At 38.8% G+C, this 22836-nt stretch overlaps 1 protein-coding gene across 2 annotated transcripts in view; it reads left to right on the top strand.

Moving 5' to 3' along the window:
* The first annotated feature begins 610 nt into the window (after positions 1-610).
* Positions 611-22836, top strand: part of CALD1 (caldesmon 1) — a 231529-nt gene continuing 209303 nt past the window's right edge. The window contains exons 1-2 of one of the 2 annotated variants that reach the window (XM_061414770.1): positions 611-764; positions 20940-21053. The gene's annotated coding sequence lies outside the window, so the exon portion shown is untranslated. The remainder of the gene's footprint in view (positions 765-20939; positions 21054-22836) is intronic. The other variant, XM_061414773.1, reaches the window with a different exon arrangement.

Genomic DNA, 22836 nt, shown 5'->3' on the forward strand with positions numbered 1-22836 from the left:
CATATAAGTTAAAAAAGCAGAGTGACAATATATGGACTTGACGTACTCCTTTCCCAATTTGGAACCAGTCAGTTGTTCCATGTCCAGTTCTAACTGTTGTTTCTTGACCCATATGCAGGTTTCTCAGGAGACAAATAAGGTGGTCTGGTATTCCCATCTCTTTAAGAATTTCCCACAGTTTGTTGTGATCCACACAGCCTATGGCTATGTGGATCGTAATTTGTATCTTCACACTATTTAGCATAGTACCTCGTACTTAAAAGGCACACTGCTATTTATTTAGCAATGAAATAAATGCAGCCAAGGCCAGCTCTACTGCGCAGCAGTATACTGCCTGTGACCAAAATGTTCTTACAAATAAGGATAGAAAAAGTCAAAGCTCCACTTTCTAAGTTTCAAATAAATACTTCCCTGATTTTCTCTATCAAAACTCAATACTGAGCATATTAAATTTGGTCAGAATCAACTGAGCAGTTTAGAGTGTAAACTCAAGTAAACTCAAGTAAACATTTTTCTTTCTCTTTCTTTTTTTCTTCCTTGGGAACAGATGACACTTTACTGGACAAAAAGGAAAAATATCTGGGTGGGAGAAATTGGGTGGGGCCAGTTAAGCCCACATTCCACTACTAGATTTAGTTGAAAATACCAAGCTGTTTTCAAGAAGTCTGAATTTAACTGACTCCCTCACACCGTACTCAGGGGTGCCTTCCTTGGAGAACTGAAAGCAGAAGGAGTTGGGAGCTGAGAGTAATGCTGAACAAAAGGTAATTATTTTAAATCAAAACATATGCAGGAAGGGTGAAGTTAAGCTAAATTCCAAGGGGCAATTGCCACTCAGCTTTCACTTCTCAGACCTATCTTCTCTGATAAATTTTCCCTGGTTACATAAAAAAAAAGAGGTAGGGTGGGGTTTGCTCTGCCATTCTTTAAAATAGCACTTTTAAATAAACTGTCTCCTTTTAATATGCTAGTGCCTCTCATCTCCTGATTGCCCTATGTATAATACCTGGTACGATGTGGTCTTAATATGCAAGTAATGAGAAGATGAGGAACAAGTGGTAGAAGAATTAAAAGGAGGAAGAAAAGGTAGGAAAGATAGTTCCTGTCCTGTTTACTCAATATCTGAGAGTTCTGGGAGACTTGGGAAGCCTTTTGGTTGTGGCAATGGTAGAATTTATTTTTCAGTTTGTAATGCATAATGTTATCTCTCATGGTTGTGTGGATTTGATGAAACAACTGCTATTAGTTTGGGATGATTGGGGAGAATCTATGGGCAATCAGTGCAAAGAGCCTAACTGGGCTGAAATCTCCAGCAGTGATAACTTTGGGGCACAGAACTTAAGTCCTGTCATTTGGATACTTGGACTTTGGGGAAGGAAGAAATTGGTGAGAAATAATAATTAGAGATTAGCCTAATGAGGCTAGAGAAATGCAAACAGAGGCTTGTTTATGTTTCTTCACAAATACAGAGAAATGCCTGTCAGCCCTGGCCCCAACAATGGAAGTGACACAAGAGTGCAGAGCAAGGAACAGGACTCTCAAGGCCAAAGCCAAAAGAGTGAGATCAAGGGCAGGTGAGCCGCGGGTCTAGCCTTGAAGGGCTTCTGGCACAGAAGGGCACGATGCAGCCCCAGCTAGGGACCGAGATGGACACTCTAACTTTATGAAGGGATTCTGTTTAGCCAACCCTAGACAGGGGCTTCTCAGAGTTCCAGAAACAGCAGGGAGTTTTAATAGTGCCTAGGAAATACACAGATGTCTGAGAAGTCAGAGGAGCAAGAGTGGGTGACATTTCTGGAATTTTATTTAGAGAACACATAGATATTTAGAGCTCAGGGTTGGAGCAAAGATGTTCTTGATCTCACAGAAAGAGCAAATTCTGAGACCTCTTTAGGGAATGCAATTCGCAGTAAAGAACAGCGTTCTAGGAAAAGCAGGTCTCCCAGAACTAGAGAAATAAGAGGAAGAAAGAGAGAACGACCCCTTCACAAACCCCAAAACAACTGTTCTGATAAGGTGAGAGCACTGGGGAACTCTGAGTCAGGACAGGTACTGTCCCTCAGGATCCTGAGACCTACCTGTCCTCTGAGTAACACCTCTCCAATGGATGACTTACTCTGGCACATTTCTGCCCATTGATGACCCAGCCTAACTTCTAAATCCTCCAATAAAATGGCACCAGCCACTTTACCATCCTCTCCAAACATCTGGCTTTCCTTTGATCTTCCTCTTGATCATGAAATTCCTTTTCAAAACCCCATTGGTTGCCATGGATTTTTAAAAACTTTTTATGTTTTGATATTTTCTTCTCAGTTAGGGCTTTAGCATTCCCAATGCTTTCTCCATTAGTTCGGGTCCATTCAGAAGATACAACTGCTACTAGTTATTTGAACAGAGAGAATTTAACATGTTTTTAAAGCCTGTTAATAAGGTATAGAGCTGGTAGCAAAGTAACTAAAAGAATAAATCTGTGCATGCTAAGTCACTTCAGTCATGTCCGACTCTTTGCGAACCTATGTACCGTAGCCCACCAGGCTCCTCTGTCCATGGAATTCTCCAGGCAAGAACACTGGAGTGGGTTGCCATTTCCTACTCCAGTGGGTCTTCTCAGCCCAGGGATCGAACCCAGTCTGTTGAGTCTCCTGCATTGGCAGGTGGATTCTTCCCCACTGTGGCACCTCGGAAACCCAGTACCACTATCTATACATAATTTATTTTCAGTGATCAAGTCTAGCTCTTACTCCTGTACTAGTTTTATCTGTCGGACGTGTGTAATAATTTCAAGCTCACTTTGCTTATACTGCACACTCGGTAGGTTAGGGAGACAGTATGACGTAGTGTGAATCCTGGACCACATTGTGTGTGTATGCACTCAGTCGCTCAGTCATGTCTGACCCTTTGTGACCCCATGGACTGTAGCCTGCCAGGCTCCTTTGGGTCCAGGAAAATTTCCAGGCAAGAATACTGGAGCAGATTGCCACTTCCTTCCCCAGGGGATCTTCCTGACCCAGGGATTGAACCTGTGTCTCTTGTGGCTCCTGCACTGGGAGGCAGATTCTTTATCACTATGCCTCCTGGGAAGACCCATGAGAAGACCCCTGGACCAGATTGCCCATATCTAAATGCTCGCCTTCCCTTTTACCTGCTGTGCATGCCCTTGTAAACACAGCTTCTTAAATGTCTATAAGCTTAGTTTCTATAAGCTTCATTTCTCTGTCTGTAAAATGTAATGGTACCTACTTTAAAGGATTGTTTTTAAGTTTAATAGTGATATGCAGGGAGTAAATAATCCATGACAGATATCATTAGTATAAGGATATTAAGTCTATCAGTTATTTCCTTCTCCTCGCCAATGTTCTCTGGGTACAAAACACTAAGTCCCTCCCAATACTCTTATTCTTCTTCTCATCTTACACTTGTTGTCCTCTACAGGTACCACTTTCATAGGTTTGTCAAGGTGACTGTCTCCCCCTCCTTTAGTTTTTCAATCAAGTCAGTTATACTCTGGTTATACATACTTCCCTGGCCATGCATCCGTCACTCCTCCCAGTACCTAAGACCATAGTTTTGTCTTTTAAATCTCGTTTCTCATCATCATCTCTTTATTGGGATGTTCAACTCCCACATCTGCCTTTTTCTTCCAAGCCTTTGCTGTCAGTAGAGAAATTATGTCTATCATCTATGCTATATTGGCTTTTGATTCCTAGTCCAAGGCCTCTTAGTTTCTTTTCAGTTAATGTTGTTCTTGCAGCATTTTAAACCTGAGATGTGCTGGGAGGAGATTTCCAGGAGCAAGTGAACAGGAATCTTCAAGTGGCAGAGGAATCATGAGAGCAGACATGAGAGCGTAAGATAATAACTTTCAAGAGCTCGGTGATCTGTCTTGGGTATTTGACTTGGACAGAATGCTTATTTCATATAGGTTAAGCAGGGCATCTCAAGACTGTCAGAAAATGAATCTGTCTTTGTTATGCCAAAGAAATCTGTTATCTAGTCAAAACAACTAATCAAATAATTTCCACATTAATTTTTCATTTTATGCTTGTATTTGCACATCCAGCCCAAAACTCTCCAAGGAATAAATTATTATTTCAGTATGTGAAGGTTTAGTTTCTTTTGGCTACTCCAAACCATCCAAATTATAAAAGTTAAACTATCTATCATGCTTCATAAACGTACTTCCAAGAGCCAGAGAAGAGGCATCAGGAGTGGGGAATTTCTTATGTGTCCATGCATGTACAGAGTTCAAGCTCTAGGAATAAATGTGTCAAGAATGTGTAACTGCTGCCGAGTAATTATGCAACTTACATTTCTGCCAATAAAATTTGAGCCTGAGTTATGTAAGATTGAATTATAAATCCAACCTTTGCACCAATTATCACTGAGATGTGGAAAGAAGGAACATTATAAAGGGTAGAGGGGAAGAAAAATGAACGACAAGTAATAGTCTTTAGGTAAATCTGGGAGTGCACAATAAGTGTTAGTGTTGGTTACTCTAGCTTGTACAGCTGCCACTATCATTTTTAATTCCTGCAACATGTCTTCTTTGTGACATGTTAATAGCACACTTGTCTCAAGGGTGCAAGCACAGAATAGGAGTGTAAATTTTTAAAAATGTCAATAAAAAACACCTATATTCTCCTGTTCAACAATGTAAACATTAAAAGTAACTAAAACTGACTTCCATGCCTAATCCCAGTTGGCTCCCAGAGGTACCCCCATAAACTGAGGTATAATCCTTCTAGTGCATTCACATACAAAGACATACATATATGTTATATAATACATATAATTATATAATATACATATTATATTATAAAATTGATTACTGTGTGTGTATGAGAGGATGTTTTATATATCTGGTATCATACCATACATGTCATTATGAAACTTACTTCTTTCACACAACAGTATATAATGAAGATCTTTGACTTCACTACATACAGATATCTCATTCTACTTAACTACTAAACTCTATCTGCATACAAATAAGATGTTTCTAGTTTATGTGATTACAAACAATTCTGCCATGAATAACTTATATGTGTGAGAGTAGAGGTTTCTTTAAATGGAGAAATAAAATTGTTAGATCCTAAGGCATATGCATTTTTAATTAAATGTGTATTGTCACATTCATATCAGGAATGCAAGAGGATACCATTTCACTATACCCTAGCCAACAATGATATTTTACATCTTGTCGATCTGAAATGGTGTTTCTTAATTGATGTGAAATGTTTTCTCATTATTGATGTGGTGAAAATATGCTTCATTGTTGTTCCAATTTGCACTTCTTTGACTGTGAGTAAGATTTGACATCTTTGTATATGTTTATTGTTACTTGTATTTCCTCCTCTTTGAATTCACTTTTCATATCCTTTGCACACTTTTCTTTTTTTTTCAATTCTGGTTTCCTCACTTTCTAACACCATACACAAAAATAAACTCAAAATGGATTAAAGATCTAAACGTAAGACCAGAAACTATAAAACTCCTAGAGGAGAACATAGGCAAAACACTCTCCGACATACATCACAGCAGGATCCTCTATGACCCATCTCCAAGAATATTGGAAATAAAAGCAAAAATAAACAAATGGGACCTAATTAAACTTAAAAGCTTCTACACAACAAAGGAAACTATAAGCAAGGTGAAAAGACAGCCTTCAGAATGGGAGAAAATAATAGCAAATGAAGCAACTGACAAACAACTAATCTCAAAAATATACAAGCAACTCCTACACCTCAATTCCAGAAAAATAAATGACCCAATCAAAAAATGGGCCAAAGAACTAAACAGACATTTCTCCAAAGAAGACATACAGATGGCTAATAAACACATGAAAAGATGCTCAACATCACTCATTATCAGAGAAATGCAAATCAAAACCACTATGAGATACCATTTCACACCAGTCAGAATGGCTGCGATCCATAAGTCTACAAGCAATAAATGCTGGAGAGGGTGTGGAGAGAAGGGAACTCTCTTAACACTGTTGGTGGGAATACAAACTAGTACAGCCACTATGGAGAACAGTGTGGAGATTCCTGAAAAAACTGGAAATAGAACTGCACACTTTGCTATTGGATGGTTTATTGATCTTTTCTTCTTATTGACATATGAGTGCTTTAAATATCTTGGATTTTGATCAAGGCAACTTTAGGGACACCATTCACACGGTGGTCTACATGAAAGTCTCCCCCTGGTGGTGCGCAGTGTACAATGTACATAGTCACACTTGGCAGTTCATCTTTGGTTTGTGATGAATTATGTAAGCATTTTATCCTTAATCTGTCTCCTGTCTTTTAACATTGCTTGTGTTATTTTTTTCATAGTAGAATAATCATACCTAATCAGTCTTTTCCTTCATGTTGTTCGCCTTCTCTGTTTTGTTTAAAATGGTCTTTCCTACCAAAGGTAATGAGACATTTTCCTGAATTTCCTCTGATTGTTTTCATAGTTATTTTTTAATGCTTGTATCTTTAATGTTTCTTAAAATTATTAAATTTTGTAAATGATGTGAAATAGGAATCTAAACATTATTTTTCCTATTAATCATAACCAATAGTCCCAACAAATTATTGGATAGTTATCCTATCCTCTTATCTAAAATACTACCTTTATTATATACTCTTTTTTTCCTATACTCCTGACTGCATTTGGGGGTTCTACACTATGGTCTTATGATTAAAATAATATTTGGAGAAAGTACTCATATAGCTACACTAGGGTTATCACTATCTACTAATAACTGAGAGGTTGAGATTAAAATAAGAATCCATTCAATATTGGCTTTAATTCATAGTATGCAACTTTATGTTAAACTTTGTGTTATAAATTATGTGAAATTCTCACTTCTGAGAGGAGGCTCAGTCTATCTTATTAATCTGTCTGTCATCTTTATAGAGTCCCTACATTGAAGACCCTGTCTAGTTGCTCTTATAAACATATAGTTAGAACTGGTGGATGTTACATAATGTCTCTGGTGCCCAGATTCTGGTGCCCAGCTAAGCAGCCAAACTTTTTCTTCCCGAATACTTTGCTTGACTCGAGAATGCTTAACCTGATTTAACCATGTACATAGTAAATTAATAAAAATTAATAACTATATCTTTTAACTTTAAATGAATAGATCACTTGCAACAAAAGGTAAAGTATTTGAGCTTTTCTGTAGGGCCATGGGGAACTTAAGTGTAAGATACATCTGATAGCCCAGTTTCACAGATAGTCAGCACTAAATACACATTTGCAAGGTGAAAGAAGCTAATACTAGGCTTAACTTTAAAGAAAAAAAAAATTTTTTTAATGGGAGTATAGTTGCTTTACAATGTTGTGCAAGCTTAACTTTTAAAAAAAGCATTATTATTATTTCTTTTTTGTAGGCATTTTACTGATTTGCTTCATTCAGAGTTGCTGTTTTGCTCTTATTGCTTTACAACGTATGATATTAGAAAAGTTCAGTCTCTCAGTCATGTCCAACTCTTTGCAACCCCATGGATTGCAGCACGCCAGGCTTCCCTGTCCTTCACCATCTCCTGGAGCTTGCTTAAACTGATGTCCATCAAGTCAGTGATGCCATCCAACAATCTGATCATCTGTCATCTTCTTCTCCTCCTGCCTTCAATCTTTCCCAGCATCAGGGTCTTTTCTAATGAGTTGGCTGTTTGCATCAGGGGCCAAAGTATTGGACTTGGCATTAATCTGTCTTTATTAGCCAGAAAACTTTAAGTCAATTTATCCTTTTTTTTGAGATCTATTTAAATCCAAGATTTAGTTATTTGTTTATTGGTTAAAAGAAAAAACAACCTGAGGTATAAATCTCATTGTCCATATTTGCTTTCCATGTAGACCAATTGAATGAAAACTAACTTTCCTCTTCCTTCTCTCCAGATATGCTGGTGTTTTTGAGTGATGCTAGCTTATTCTGACTGTTCTTTGCAACTCTGTTCTTTCTTAAAGCATGTGTGAGATAATGCAAAAGTCAAAGTCAAAGCCTAGATTCACAGATTCTTAGAACTGGAAATGCCTTGAGATATTCTAGTCTAACCATCTCATTTTAGAACTGGAATGAATGCCCTGTTGACACAATTTGATTATATATATATATGTATATATATATATAATAATTTTAGTTATATATAGTTAAACTTTATATGAACCAATCATTTGGGATAAGAGTCTAAATATATTTACAAACACATGAAGTTAACTCTTCTTTCTTTAAAATATCCATAGCACCTATTGAATGTACATGAATGTGCAATTATAAGAATGTGAGGATGGAGAAGTTACTGATTTTCACCCATTAGCCTGACAGGAATGGTTAAAATGTGAAACAGTTTCCAGCAACGTGTGGATTTCTGGCTGGCTGCTTTTTTATTTCAAAGTCTGTTTTATTTTCTGAAACAGTTCCTTATCACATTTATTTATTATTTCTCAAAGGGGTGCTGGGAAATATTCTGCCTTTATTGCTATTCTCATGTTCACACGTGAGAAAATCAAGTTCACACAGAGCTTAGCATTCTCTTCCTGGAAATATGTACTTAAAATAACCCACAAAACACTCAGCTATCTGTCACTCAGCTCAGCACCCTTTTCTAGTCCTTTCTCTTCCAGCCTGAGGGCTTTCACACAGATGAAGCTGATATTGCATGGAAATTCCCCAAATCAAGGCTTGTTTAAAAATCCCCAAGAGACACTGGACTAGGCATATCCCCATGTGGCTGAAAATGCATGCACACAAAATGATACCAATAAACTTGGGAAGAAGACATGTAACACCAAAACTGCACAATTAATTGAAGAGAATGGTTGTCTTCAGCAGGGAGAGGTGAAATAAGAGAATGTTGTGAAAACAACATTAAGTTTTATTTTTGCTTCTCCCCACCCCCATTCTTCATCCCAACCCAGTTTTCCAAAAGTATCTTATTCCAATATTTAAGAAAAACTTTAGTGTTTTTCTCTGCACACAGTGGAATTTCACCAATTTCTTCAGAATGACAAGTATCAGAAAAAGTTCTGCGGCTGCTAAAATCACTGTCCCACAATCTATCAAGAGTCAAGATCTCACAAGAAGAAAATTTGCAGTATATTAACTTAAAGTTAAAAACACACACACACAACTGACAGCCAGGAGACCACTTGGGTTTTAATCTTTGTTCTGTGCTGATAATGATAACCACTCAAAGCTAAGTACTTTTTTAACAGTTTATAAAACATGTTCACATTTATTAATCTATTTGATCTTCATAGCAACTCTTCAAGGGAGCTGTTATATAAATGAAAGAACTAAAGCTCAGACTGTTTAAATGACTTTTAAAAAATCATTTTAGAATATTTATTTTTACTTATTTATTTGGCTGCACCAGGCCTTAGTTGAGTTAAGGCATACAGAATCTTTGGTCTGTGTTGTGGCAGGCTGGAACTTGCAGCATGTGGAATCTAATTCCCTGACCAGTGATTGAACCCAGGACCCCTGCAATGGGACTGCAGAGTCTTAGCTACTGGACACCAGGGAAACCCCTTAATGACATTAAGATTGCTTAATTTGTGATCTATACTGTTTCTGTGTTCTGAGGGTAGGTTCCTAACCTTCCTTTGCTTCGCATTAGTAAATATAACATTTGCCGATTGACTTTACAGGAATGTATAGGAGAAAAGTGATGATACTATGAATTAAATGGTTATTTGGGATAAAAGTGCTAAATAGGTTAATTAATATATAATAATAAATAATAAGTTGAGTATTATCTAAATTAAATAATGTATTAAGTAAATTGAGTACTATAACATTGTATTAAATTAATATATACATTATGTATAAATAAATTAATATATTATTTATGTGTAAATAAGTTTACACAATATATGTGTATATATAGGTAGATATAGATAGTTACCATTATTTGTATGTTATTATTATTATATGGCTTATTATTACTTTTGAAATATTTGCAACCAAGTCTTTGCAGTTTATAAACTATCTCAAAGGGATGGTATTTAGCAGGGACCTAGGAACACTCAAATTAGATCCACACAATCAAGCAGCCTTCTCTTTGAGTTTCTCAAGAGAAATAATGTACAGAATCCAGTGTTGGGTGAAGTATCTTTTCATCTATTAGCTGGAGATCTGGCCCCAAATCCAGGATAACTGCCAAGTGAGATTGGCTGGATTAAATTGAATCTACGATTGAATCTTGGATTTTATCCCTCCATTGAAGAAGCCCATTAGCTAGAAAAATGAAGAGGAAGTATGTGAGGAGGGAGTGGAGGAGATGAATGGCCCACTGCTCTCCTGAGGGTAGGCCCAGCTCTCCTTAATACTGTGATCTGGAAAAGGTAGAGCATCTCACCCTAAGGAGATCTACTCTAAGGCTCCTAATGCCTAGAAAACTAGCCCAATCGGTGTCCTTGAATTTGACCAGTCCCTAGCAATGATTTTCTTCTATGGAAGGCAAGAGTGTTAAGAGTGCTGGCTTGAAAGAGTTGCTGAAAGTTCTCCTAGCTAACTGTTTCCAAAATAAGAAGAATCCCCAAACTTGGGAATGATATTCAGTTCAGTTCCGTCGCTCAGTCGTGTCCAACTCTTTGCAACCCCATGGACTGCAGCCCGCCAGGCTTCCCTGTCCATCACCAACTCCCAGAGCTATCCCAAACTCATGTCCATCGAATCAGTGGTGCCATCCAACCATCTCATCCTCTGTCATCCCCTTCTCCTCCTGCCTTCAATCTTTCTCTGCCTCAGGGTCTTTTCCAATGAGTCAGTTCTTTGCATCAGGTGGTCAAAGTATTGGAGCTTCAGCTTCAGCATCAGTCCTTCCAGTGAATATTCAGGGTTGATTTCCTTTAGGCTTGACTGGTTTGATACCTTGCAGTCCAAGGGACTCTCAAGAGTCTTCTCCAACACCACAGTTCAAAAGCATCAATTCTTTGGTTCTCAACTTTGTTTATAGTCCAACTCTTATATCCATACATGACTTCTGGAAAAACCATAGCTTTGACTAGACAGACCTTTGTTGGCAAAGTAATGTCTCTGCTTTTTAATAAGCTGTCTAGGTTGGTCATAACTTTCCTTCCAAGGAGTAAATGTCTTTTAATTTCATGGCTGCAGTCACCATCTGCAATGATTTTGGAGCCCAGATAAATAAAGTTTGCCACTGTTCCCCATCTATTTGCCATGAAGTGACGGGACTGGATGCCATAATCTTAGTTTTCTGAATGTTGATCTTTAAGCCAACTTTTTCACTCTCCTCTTTCACTGTCATCAAGAGGCTCTTTAGTTCTTCACTTTCTGCCATAAGGGTGGCATCATCTGCATATCTGAGGTTATTGATGTTTCTCCCAGCAATCTTGATTCCAGCTTGTGATTCATCCAGCCCAGCTTCTCTAAAATTCATTCATTCATTCCATAACATTTTGTGTTAGGTATTACATTATGTTTTGGGATACAGGGATGAGTATTTGCTTGTGACTGTGTGTGCATATAGAGAAAGAGATATGGACAGATTATGAATAATTGACTTAAATGAAAACTTCCCGGAAATTGTCCACTCAACAGAGAACAGATATAGAGGTAGTCCTTCTCTGGAGATAATTTCTTGGAATACAGATTCCTGTAGATTATGTGAAGATAGTCAATTACAAATAATATATAAATTTGAGATATGTAAGTTGAAAGAATTCGATGTAAATAGTAGGATAGGCAAAGAGAAGTCTGGTGTTTTAGAGCTTTGGACAGAAGAAAATGCCAGTATTCTCCCAGTACTGTTTTAGGAGAAGTTCTCTCAGCAATGGAGTCCTATTCTTCCAACAGAAATGTTCCTTAAAGACTGGCATTTTAGTCAGTCACCACTGAAGAAGTGAAATCATCCCTCCAAACTGGCCAGCCTCTTGGGCTTTGGGTCAGAACTTTCCCTAATACCTCCCTCGGCATCCTAAGGTGCCTGTTGGAAAGGAGACTTAATTCAAATGGCCACCTCAATTTTCTGTCTCAGGATATATTTTAACTTTTAGATAATAAGTTAGCACTCTAGTTTCTAAGGCAACACTAGTCATACCCACTTGTCTGTTATTTTTATCATGGCTCTAACTTTCCTGCCTTCCAGAAGAGCCATGAGAACCCAATATCCCCAAAAGCCTATACATGGATAGTTCTGTTTGAGGTATGCCTCGTATCCATATGTGTGTGGGAGTTCACCTCCCCCAGCCACCTGCTCCTGTTAATTAGGATCGCAACAGCAAGACTCCAGGGTTCCTGGCCTAGACCCAGTCACACTCACCAGTCCCCAAGCACTGACTTGAACTCTCAGTTTTGGTCCTAGATTTGCATACAGTTGAATATAAATAGTTTTTGTCAAGATCTTACTATTTCATTTGCTTGTATTTCCCAATTCTGGTCCCCCAAAGCAGTGTTGGGGGGACCTAAGTAAGCATAATATATGGCCCCAAATTTTAAGTATGATCCCTGTTTCTATTTCTTTTTTTTTTTTTACTTATTTTATTTCTTTCTTTTTTATTTCTTATTTCTACTTATTCTTAATTCTCCCTGTGTCTTTATTGCTGGGAGAGGGGCTGCTCTCTAGCTGTGGTGTGAGGGCTTCTCCTTGCGGTGACTTCTCTTGTTGTAGAGCACAGGCTCTAAGGCAGGCAGGTCTCAGTGGTTGTGGTGCACAGGCTATATTGCCCTGCGGCATGTGGGATCTTCCCAGACCAGGGGCTGAACCTGTGTCCCTCGCACTGGCTGGTTCACCAGGGAAGTCCCTGGCCCCTGTTTTTAAAAGCTCTGTGCCTTGTTTACCACTGCATCACTAGGACCTGATAGTGTTAACAATGCATAGCAGACAATCAAGAAATATTTTTGCATTATCAATTCAGTTCAGTTCAGTCGCTCAGTCATGTCTGACTCTTTGCGACCCCATGGACTGCAACATGTCAGGCTTCCCTGTCCATCACCAACTCCCGAACTTTACTCAAATTCATGTCCATCGAGTCAGTAATGCCATCCAACCATCTCATACTCTCTCATCCCTTTCTCCTCCTGCCTTCAACCTTTCCCAGTATCAGGGGATTTTCCAATGAGTCAGTTCTGCACACCAGGTGGCCAAAGTATTGGCGTTTCAGCTTCAGCATCATCCTTCCAATGAATATTCAGGACTGATCTTCAGAATGGACTGGTTTGATCTCCTTGCAGTCCAAGGGACTCTCAAAAGTCCTCTCCAACACCACAGTTCAAAAACATCAGTTCTTTAATGCTCGGTTTTCTTTATAGCTTTCATTATCAATTAATTAACCATTAATGAAATAACTGGTTAAGCCATCGTTAGTTAATTAATCTAGGATGTAAAAATCCAAATGAAATAATCAAGTCAGTAATGGATAAATAGAAAATGAATCAGTTTGACATCAGGTTTGTAATTCATTTAAGGAGGGCTGTTAACTGAAGGCTGAGATTTTAGTGATGGTTTTCGGGTGGATCTGGGGCTCAGGAAGTATGAAGGAGGAGGAGCCAGGTGACTGAAGTCCCTGAGGCAGAAGGTGCATCATCAGAATGGGAGGGCGAGTGATTTGTGTCAGAATCATCAGAGGAGCAAGAAAGAGGGTGATTATGAAAATCACTGTAAAATGCCAAGTCAAGTTTTGACTTTATTGTTTTGTTGGTAAGATGATAGTGAAGATTTCTGAGCAAGGAAATTCATGATAAGACCTAAAGTTCAGGGCTAAATATGTATTTTTATTTAAAAATACATTTATTTAAAAGGCAAGCCCCTTTATGGGAAGGGGCCATACAGGGCCTTATATAGGACCAAGAAAAGTTTTAGTATGGGGAAAGTACTTCATAAATGTTTGTCCTATGAATAAATAAATGAGCGTTTAGTTCACAAAGCAACTTCATAACCATTTTATCTCATTTAATTCTTACATCTGCCCTGTGAAACAGATATTATTATTCTCTGAGAGAGCTCAGACCTGGGCATAGGGGGGATGTCCAAATTGTGGGAAAAGAAAGAACAAATGGGAAAATCAGAGAGGCCAGAGAGGTAAGACAACAGTCAGGACACCAGTGGCAGGAGCCCCCAAAGACAGAGCCAAGAGAGTCTGGGGGCTGGGGGAGGACTGCACAGGGGTCAGCTCTTCAGGGGCCACAGACAGGACTGCTCAGAAGCGGGGGAAGAGGGGACAGAAGGTAAAATGTCCAGGGCCAAGAAGAAAGGAGGTCACGGAAGAAGAAGTGGGGGGTGGGGCGGGGGGGAGACTGCATCATAAATGCATCGTTTGGAGAAATTTGACATTGAAAGAGAGGAGTGAAGCTCAAAGAAACAAGACGCAAGGTGATTTTCCCCCAAGCCTCAAACATGTTTTGGACAGAGGGCAATGACCAGTGCAGAAAGAGGCATGCATGAGGGCGCATGAGGTGAGGTGCTGCTGGACAGCAAAGACATCTCAGGTCTCACACGCGCTCTCTCGCTGGTATCATGTGATCAACCCCAGCATAGCTTGATCAATGGTTAGATGTATCTAAGTACATAGCTAGATTGCTTGTTCCAGACAGCCATCCTTCCCCATGTATTTCCAGACTCCACTATCTTTGAAAATATGTTTTCTCTTTTGTTGAATCTTAAAAATAGTCTTCCCCCCCAAGAGAAATCACTGCCTCTTAGATGACATTCTGCCAGGCCAAAGCTACAAAACCTCACCCAAAATAGATCAAATATTTTAAATATTTTCTTATTTGCACCCTTCACAAGTATGCCTGCCATGCAAAGCCAATTATGAGACTGACTTTTTTTTCCCCCTGAAATGACAGAAGATATATTTTCTGGTAAAAAAGTGGACACTAGGTCTCACCACATGGTGTTGGTTGGATTTCAGCCAGCCTTCCCTAAGCCTGGGACAGGGAGAGGGAACACCTACAGCTGGGTTAACACGGGCAGAGTAAGGAGGTCTCTGTTAGCATTTGCCATCTGGGAGTCCAGCTCGTGCATGTGTCTGAGCTTCCCCATTAGAACAGTGATTCTCTAAAGGCAGGTGCAGTGTTTTTACAAGATTACAAAAGGCACATAGCCTAACACTAAGCCTTTCAGGTAATAGATGTTCAGAGGTTGGTTAAATGAATGAATGAATAAACAAAACTATCTGAGAAGAATCCAGTTTGCAGCTCTGAGTGACAAGAGGAATTTCTTGTGAATGAAACCTTTTTGCTTTCTCTGAGGGGGAAAGCAAATCCAACAGAAAGAGTGAGGGAAGAGTGGAAACCATAGAGCCATAAGAAATAGGGAGACAGAGATTTCTTGTTGGACACTGAGGGAATTGTTTAGTCCTGTTGGGGAGAAGTGGAGAACAATAACTTGTCTCAGATGGCCCTTCTTCCCTCCACACTGGATCTTCTCACTGGATCTCACTCCCTTTCTATTTTGTCAAGTCCTCACCCTTATCCCATGCAACCATGTCCTTCTTCTTCTACCTGGTGCCTTGGGAGACCAGCCCCTCCTTCTTTCTTCTTTGCCCCATAAGTGCAGGCTCTCCCTTCAACCATACCTTATTCATAAAACATAGGCTACGGCTTAAGGTGTTAGCCCTTAAGGGTAACTACTCTTTCCATGGTGTCAGAGCTTTACTACAAATGTGTGACTAAGTTGAGGACTTCCCATTCAGGGCAGATCCCCTCTCCTGCTAGTCAGGCTAGCTCTGAGTGAGGAACACCACTGGTCTGAGGACAAAGAAGGGCAACGGTTTTCCCAGTGTCCTATAGGTGACCACATACTAGTGCCCTGGAGAGAGAGTTCTCATCTGTATAGCAGTTTCTTTAAAAAAAAAAAAAAAAGTTTAAGGATAGCATAAAACCTGTGCACATGCTCTGCAGAATTAACAAATGTCATAATTTTGTCATCATTGCCTGAGATCTCCTTTTATACACTGCAGAAAAATTTGAAGTTCCTTGATTTCGTGGCCAGTACCCCTCTCTCTCCCTCTCACGGGAAACCACTATGTTGAATTTTGGGGCTTCCCAGGTGGTCTGGTGGTAAAGAGTCTGCCTACCAATGCAGGAGACATAAGAGATGTAGGTTCAGTCCCTTGCTTGGAAAAATCCCATGGAGATCCCTTTGGCATTCTTGCCTGGAGAATCCCATAGACAGAGGAGCCTGGCAGGCTACAGTCCATGGAGTCACATAGGATTGATCACAACTGAAGTGACTTGGCAGTAGCATGTTGAACTTGGTGTGATTCTACCATCACAGGTATTTATATAATTCGTAGGAGTAGGGTCAATCATCCATCCCTTTTGGCTGCTATATAGTATTCCATCCCATACTTTAGTTTATATAGCCTCTCCCTCACTGATGGCTGTTGGAAATTTTGCAATGATAATGCAATTACAGATGATATTCCAAAGAGCTGCCTTTTACATGTCTCCTTGCTAAAGAATGTGGGAGTTTCCCAAGAAGATATACCTAAAAATGGAATTGCTAGATAAGAAATGCATGTATGGAACTCACTGGATGTTGCCAAATCATTAAGAAGTGAATGTTCCAATTTACTTTCTTACACAAAATACATACACATTACCAGCAATATTCAGTTTTTCAAAATCAGATGTCTTTTTCTTTACCAATTTGCTGGTTATGAACTGGTATCAATGTTTGATCATGCATTGTCTGGTTACGAATGAGTTTGAGCATCATTTCATGTTTTTTTGCCTTTGAATTTTTTTCATGTGTGGATTGTAATATCCTATTCCCATTTTCCACTGGGTTTTTCTCTCTGTGTGTGTCTTTGTGTCTTTCTCTCTCTCCCTCCCATACCTACCACAATTGATTTTCAGGCATTTTTTGATATTCTAGATTCTAATCTTTTGTTTTATACCTTGCACATCTTCTCTTGGCTTGTCTTTTTTTTTTTTTTATATGACGCTTTTGTTGCACAGAAGTTTTTACATCTTGAAATCTTGAAGTAACTAAATTTTCTTTAGTTTAAATTTCTTTAGCTTAATTTTTACTTTATAGAAATAAATATTACTTAGCCTTTTCTGGGTTAAAAAATGTTTCAAAATCTCAGTGGCTTATGACAAACATTTATTTCTTACTCCTTGGTCAGTAGCAGCTCTGCTGATCCTGTCTGTGTTCACTGGCCCAGCAGAGCTCTTTGTGTGTCCTCTTCTGAAACTCAAGCTGAAGAGCAGCCATGATCCGGGCTGTATTGGATTCCTGCTTTGCTATAACAAGTTACCACAAACTGGGGGGCTTAAAATGACAGAAATTTATTCTTCCACCATTGTGGAGGTGAGGAGTCCAAAATCAAGGTGTTGACAGGATTGTTGGCTTTTTCTGAAGACTCTGAGAGAGAATCTGTTCCATGCCTCTCTCCTAGCTCCTAGTGGTTGCTGGCCATCCTTAGCATTACAAATATTTATTTACTTCTTAGGCTGCGTCAGGTCTTATTTGAAGCACCCAGGTACTTCACTGGAACATGCGGGATCTTTCACTGTGGTGCAAGGGCCTGTCTCTAATTGTGGTGCTCAGGCTCCAGAGTCCATGGACTCAGTAGTTGAAATGCATGGGCTTAGTTGCCCCACAGACTTAGTTCCCCCATGGCACATGGGGAAACTTAGTTTCAGACCAGGGATCAAACCCGTGTCTCCTGCGTTTGATGGTGGATTCTTAACCACTGGACCATCCTTTTCTTATAAGGACACTTACCACTGGATATAGGACCTACCTAGATAATCCATCCAGGCTGCAGTCCAGGGGGTCAAAAAGAGTCTGACACAACTTAGCAACTAAGCACAACACAAATAATCCTGTATGATTTCATCTTGAAAGTCTTAATTATTAATACATCTGCAAAGACCCCATTTTCAAACAACATCACATTGACAGGTTCTGGATGAATATATCTTTGCAGGGGATGGGGAGACTCCATTCAATTCCACGGCGCCTGTTATCAGAGCTAAGGGCAGACACTCAAGAGTAAAAGCAAAATGTGATGCCTCTTAAAGCCTCCACTTGGGATGGGCACATCGTCACTTTCAGCCACATCCCATGATTCACAGCAAAACCCAGGTCAAGACCTCCTAGGAAGAGCACTGCAGCAATAGAAGGCAGAGGATATAAGCATTTAATCCCAGTCACAGAGGAAGTGAATATTTGGCTGTAAGAATCCAATCTATTACAAACCACATTATTTTTGAAGTCAAATAATACATGCAGCTTTCAATAAAAGGCAGTCATCATCTACCTCACCCACTCCTGTAACTGATCCTCCCCCCAGGCAATGGCTCTCAATGACTCCTTCTCAGCCTCCTTTTCTGGGCTCTAAATGGGGTGTCAGTTCCCACACCTCTTCTCTTCACTGCCTACATCATTTTTTTTTTTCCAGGTAACTTATTCCTGGTTTAAAAATACTATCTATCAGTGGACAACTCTCAAAGGTGCATCTCCAGCCTCATCCTCCCCCCATAACACCAGATTTGTTCATCCCAGGACCTATCTGTGCTTCTACTTGGATACCTCTTATCATCTTAATATGCTTAACATATGTCTCGTGTGATTCCCACCCCTCCTTGAAATCTATACCTCCCTCAGGGGTCCCCGTTTCATGAAATAACACTCCCATTCAGTTATCCGGACCATGAAAGGAGATATCCTTGATTCCTCTTTTTCTCACATCCCTCATTCAAACCATCCAGATGTGTCCAAAATTCAGTGCTTTCTCAGCCCCCTGAGCACAACGGCCCTAGTCCCAGGAGCACCTCATGCCTAGGAGGAGGCAACAGCTCCCTCCAGCTTCTTCCCTCGCATTCGTGCCGCCTATTCTGCACAAGTGCGTGTGCACTCTGCCAGAGTGACCCTTTTCTCTCTGCTCAACATCTTCCAGTGCCTTTCCCTCTGCCTTGGAACAAAACCCAAAGTCCTTGCCGTGGCCATAAGGTTCTGGATGATCCGAGCCATTGGAGGTCACTTCTCCCAATTACTCTGAAATCTCTGTTATTCTTCAGTATGTACCCGCTCTGCTTGCAGCCAGGAATGCCCTTCCTTCATGTAGTCTCACTGCTTACTCCTTCATTATTTTTTTAATCCACTTTTCTATTGAAGAACTTTTCCAAAGAGAACTTTCTGATTTCCTCTCTTCCTCTGCACTTTCTTATTTTTTCTGTACAGCACCTTCCCCTGCCTCATATTATATATTTATGTATTAGCTAATGTGTTTATCTGTCTCCCTTCATCGAAATGTATTTGTTCACAGTGAATGCCTGGAACAGGCCCTGGCATGTGGGTGAGACTCAATAAACATTTGTTCTGTGAATGAATGAACTATTGTAGGGGGAGTTGGTAATTGCTTTCATATTCCTAACAATATACTAATTCTACTATCTATTAAAAGTTCAAGAGTAGGCATTTATTACTAATTTCCTGCTAAACAAAATGCAGATTTAGCTCTCTTATCTAGCATCATCCTACTAACATGTTCTTGCTCATTCTCCTCTGAATCTAATTACATCATCACTGTTTTGGTGAACTCAACATGTAATGTTTACACAATTACAGCTGTAAATTTTTCTCACACTTGACCTGTGTAGTGTACAATAGCAACTTTTCCTTTCTCATACAAATATTTAATTTTTCCTGAAATTATAATGACCTCAATCATATAGTTACTTGTTTTCTACATACCTATCATAAATACTTTTCCCAAGAACATATCAGTAATCTATCTACTTGCCTTTTTCTTAAAATATTTTTCCTGGAGTCCTCTGCTCCAGTCTCTACTGATTGGTTTCTGGACCAGCTGTTGTCCTGGAATTTTCTTTCACCATCATCATGGGACCACTTTTTACCTCTGTCGTGGGTTTGCATCCCCTGTTTTCTGATCCTTGTCTTTGAAGCTTCTTGGTTTCTAGTTTTAGCTCTTATTTTTTCTCCCTTTAAAATATATAACTTCAAGAGCTTGATGACTTCAGAATACAATATGTTTTCATTCATTTTACTGGATGACCAGTGGGCCCTCTGAATCAGGAAACTTCTGCCCTTTAGTTTGAGGAAATTTTAATTTATTATTTCTTTTGTAATTTCCTTCCCACAATTTTCTGGAGTACTCAGATGTTGGCTATTTGGTTGATTCTCTAATGTTCTTTTCTTTTCTTTATCCCATCTTGTCTTTTTCTTCTACTTTTCTGGAAAATTTTTCTAAACTTTATCCTCCACTTCTTGAATTGAACTTTTATGAATTTCTGTCATAGTATTTTTCATTTACAATAGTTCTTTCCTGTTCCCTGCAAATACCTTTTTACAGAGTATTTCTCTTGTTTCGTAGCTACAGTATCTTCTCTTATCTTTCTGAGAATGGTAATTATTGTTTTCTTGAAGTTATATGGTAATTATAGCTTTCTTGAAGTTTTCTTCCATTTCTCACCCTCCCCCTTTTTCCTCTGAGTTTCTTTTTTTTGTTGTTGTTCTAATCTTTCCTCCAGAGCTTTTCTTTAACTCGATGTTCATATTTAAGAGTGAGATGCTAAAGAGTTGATTGAAAGTTCCTTTCAATTCACAAAAGTTCGCAAAAGGGTTTTGGGTGATAAGATAAACATTTCCAGGGTCCCTCAAATTTTGTGCCTTTAGATCCTTTTTCCATGGGTCGCCAGGTTCTCTGGAGTGGGATCCCCCAGTTTCCTTTCTGTGGAGTACAGGCTCAATGTTCCTTGAGCAGACTTTCATTTCAAAGTCTGTTTTCAGCACATGGCATCTTTTCTGTCCTCTGCTTTGCCTGACATTCTGAGGCCAGCACTTCTCTTCAGAAAATAAACTTCGTGTCTGTCTGGTTGGGTGAGGAGTGGGTATCTGGGTTGGTCGGGGCAGAGGAGTATCGGGGCAGAGGAGTATCTAGACTTCTAACTGTTCCTTACTTGGATTTTCAGCCTAACCTGTTTTCTGCTCCATCTCTCACCTCAGAGATTCCCAAGCTTCCACATCCTGAGCTTTTCCTGGTTCTGAGGCTAGAATTGGCTTCTTTCTTGTCCATTGGCCTTCTGCTCCACAGGGCCAGAGTTCAGTTTCTCAGCTCTGGTAAGTCAATTACTAACCATCCCGTTCACTTTCCATATTTCAGAATTTGGCTCATATCGACCTGTGTTGACTCTTTTCCAGTACTCTTCACCCTGTAGGATTTATTTATGATTTTTTATTTCTTTGTTATCATTTTGATGAGATTTGGGAAAGGAGCAGAAATAAATGAGGGATGTGCATTTAATCTGCTGAGTTTAACCATATCCTCAATTTTTTTTTTAGTCTTTTCATTTGTAGGTTCTGCTTTTTATGATTTAAGAATTCTGCCATCCTCTATCTTAAATATATTCTCCTATAATTTTTCCTAATCATTTTCAAGTTTTGTTTTTCATGTAGTCTATATTCTTTTGCTGTGGGTGGAAATTCTGAATCTAATTGTATTATTTTCATATAATTGATTGTGACCTTACCATGAAAAATACACCATTTTCTCCCTAATCTATAATGCCTTCACTATTATTTTAAATGTTTTCATAAATGCTTGGGACTGTTTCTAAGCTTTCTACTTTATCCTATTAATCTATTTGTCTTATTTTAACTAGAATTGTCCTATAAATATATTGGTGCTTTTCTTTAGATCTTTACTTTTCCATATTACTTTTAGGATTATTTTGTCAAATTCTATAAAGTAGATCATTTAGGGATTTTAGTTGTAATAGTAAATATATAGGTTAATATGAGAATGTACATGTTTATAATTTTGAGGTTTGCCATTTTATAAAAGTGATATATTTCACCATTCAAGCAGACCTTTAATGTCCTTAAATCCAGGACATAAGCATTTTGTAATTTTCTTGCACATATTTTGTTACATTTATTTCCCAGGTAATGCACACTTTTATTGCTAATAATAACATATTTTTCCACTATATTTTAAAATTAAAGATGGCTGGTTACAGAAACTCTGAATTTTGAATACTGAAAACCTGATTGCAGTAATCTTGCTAGCCTCTTTTAGTAGTTCTAATATATTTGATGATTGTCTTTCTACGTAGATAATCATATCATAAATAGCAAATAAATAAATCATATCATAGCAAATAGCATGTTTTTCTTTCTAATTTCAATAGCTCCTATTTCTTTTTTCTATTTCTTTGTCTTGGCTAGGACTTCCAATCCATTTTTTAATTGCAGAAGAGATAATAATCATTCTTGTCTTTTCATTAATTATAATGCAAATACTTTTAAATTTCATCATTAATTGTGATGTTTGCTCTATATTTCTGGTAAATATCTCTTATGTTTACAAAGATTCTGGTGCTAGTTTTTCAAGAGCTTTCTTTTTTCCCTATAAGTGATTACTAATTTTACCAAGCATTCAGTTTCAGTTTCAGTTCAGTCGCTCAGTTATGTCCGACTCTTTGCGACCCCATGGACTGCAGCACGCCAGGCTTCCCTGTCCATCGTCAACTCCTGGAGCTTGCTCAAACTCATGTCCATTGAGTTGGTGATGCCATCCAACCATCTCATCTTCTGTCATCCCCTTCTCCTCCCACCTTCAATCTTTCCTAGATCAGGGTCTTTTCCAGTGAGTCAGTTCTTCGCATCAGGTGGTCAAAATATTGTAGTTTCAGCTTCAGTATCAGTCCTTCCAATCAGTCCTACCAAGCATTATTTTTTATCTATTGAGATGAGCTTTCACTTTCCTTTTTTCTATTTTTATAGACTTTTAAACTGCTAATAGTGTATAATATATCAATAGATTTTCAGATTTTGACCATCACAGAATTGGCCCTTTTTTTAATATATATATATTCTTAAATATGGTTTAATACTCTTCTCC

This window comes from Bos javanicus, chromosome 4 (assembly GCF_032452875.1).
Source record: "Bos javanicus breed banteng chromosome 4, ARS-OSU_banteng_1.0, whole genome shotgun sequence".
Lineage (NCBI taxonomy): Eukaryota > Metazoa > Chordata > Mammalia > Artiodactyla > Bovidae > Bos > Bos javanicus.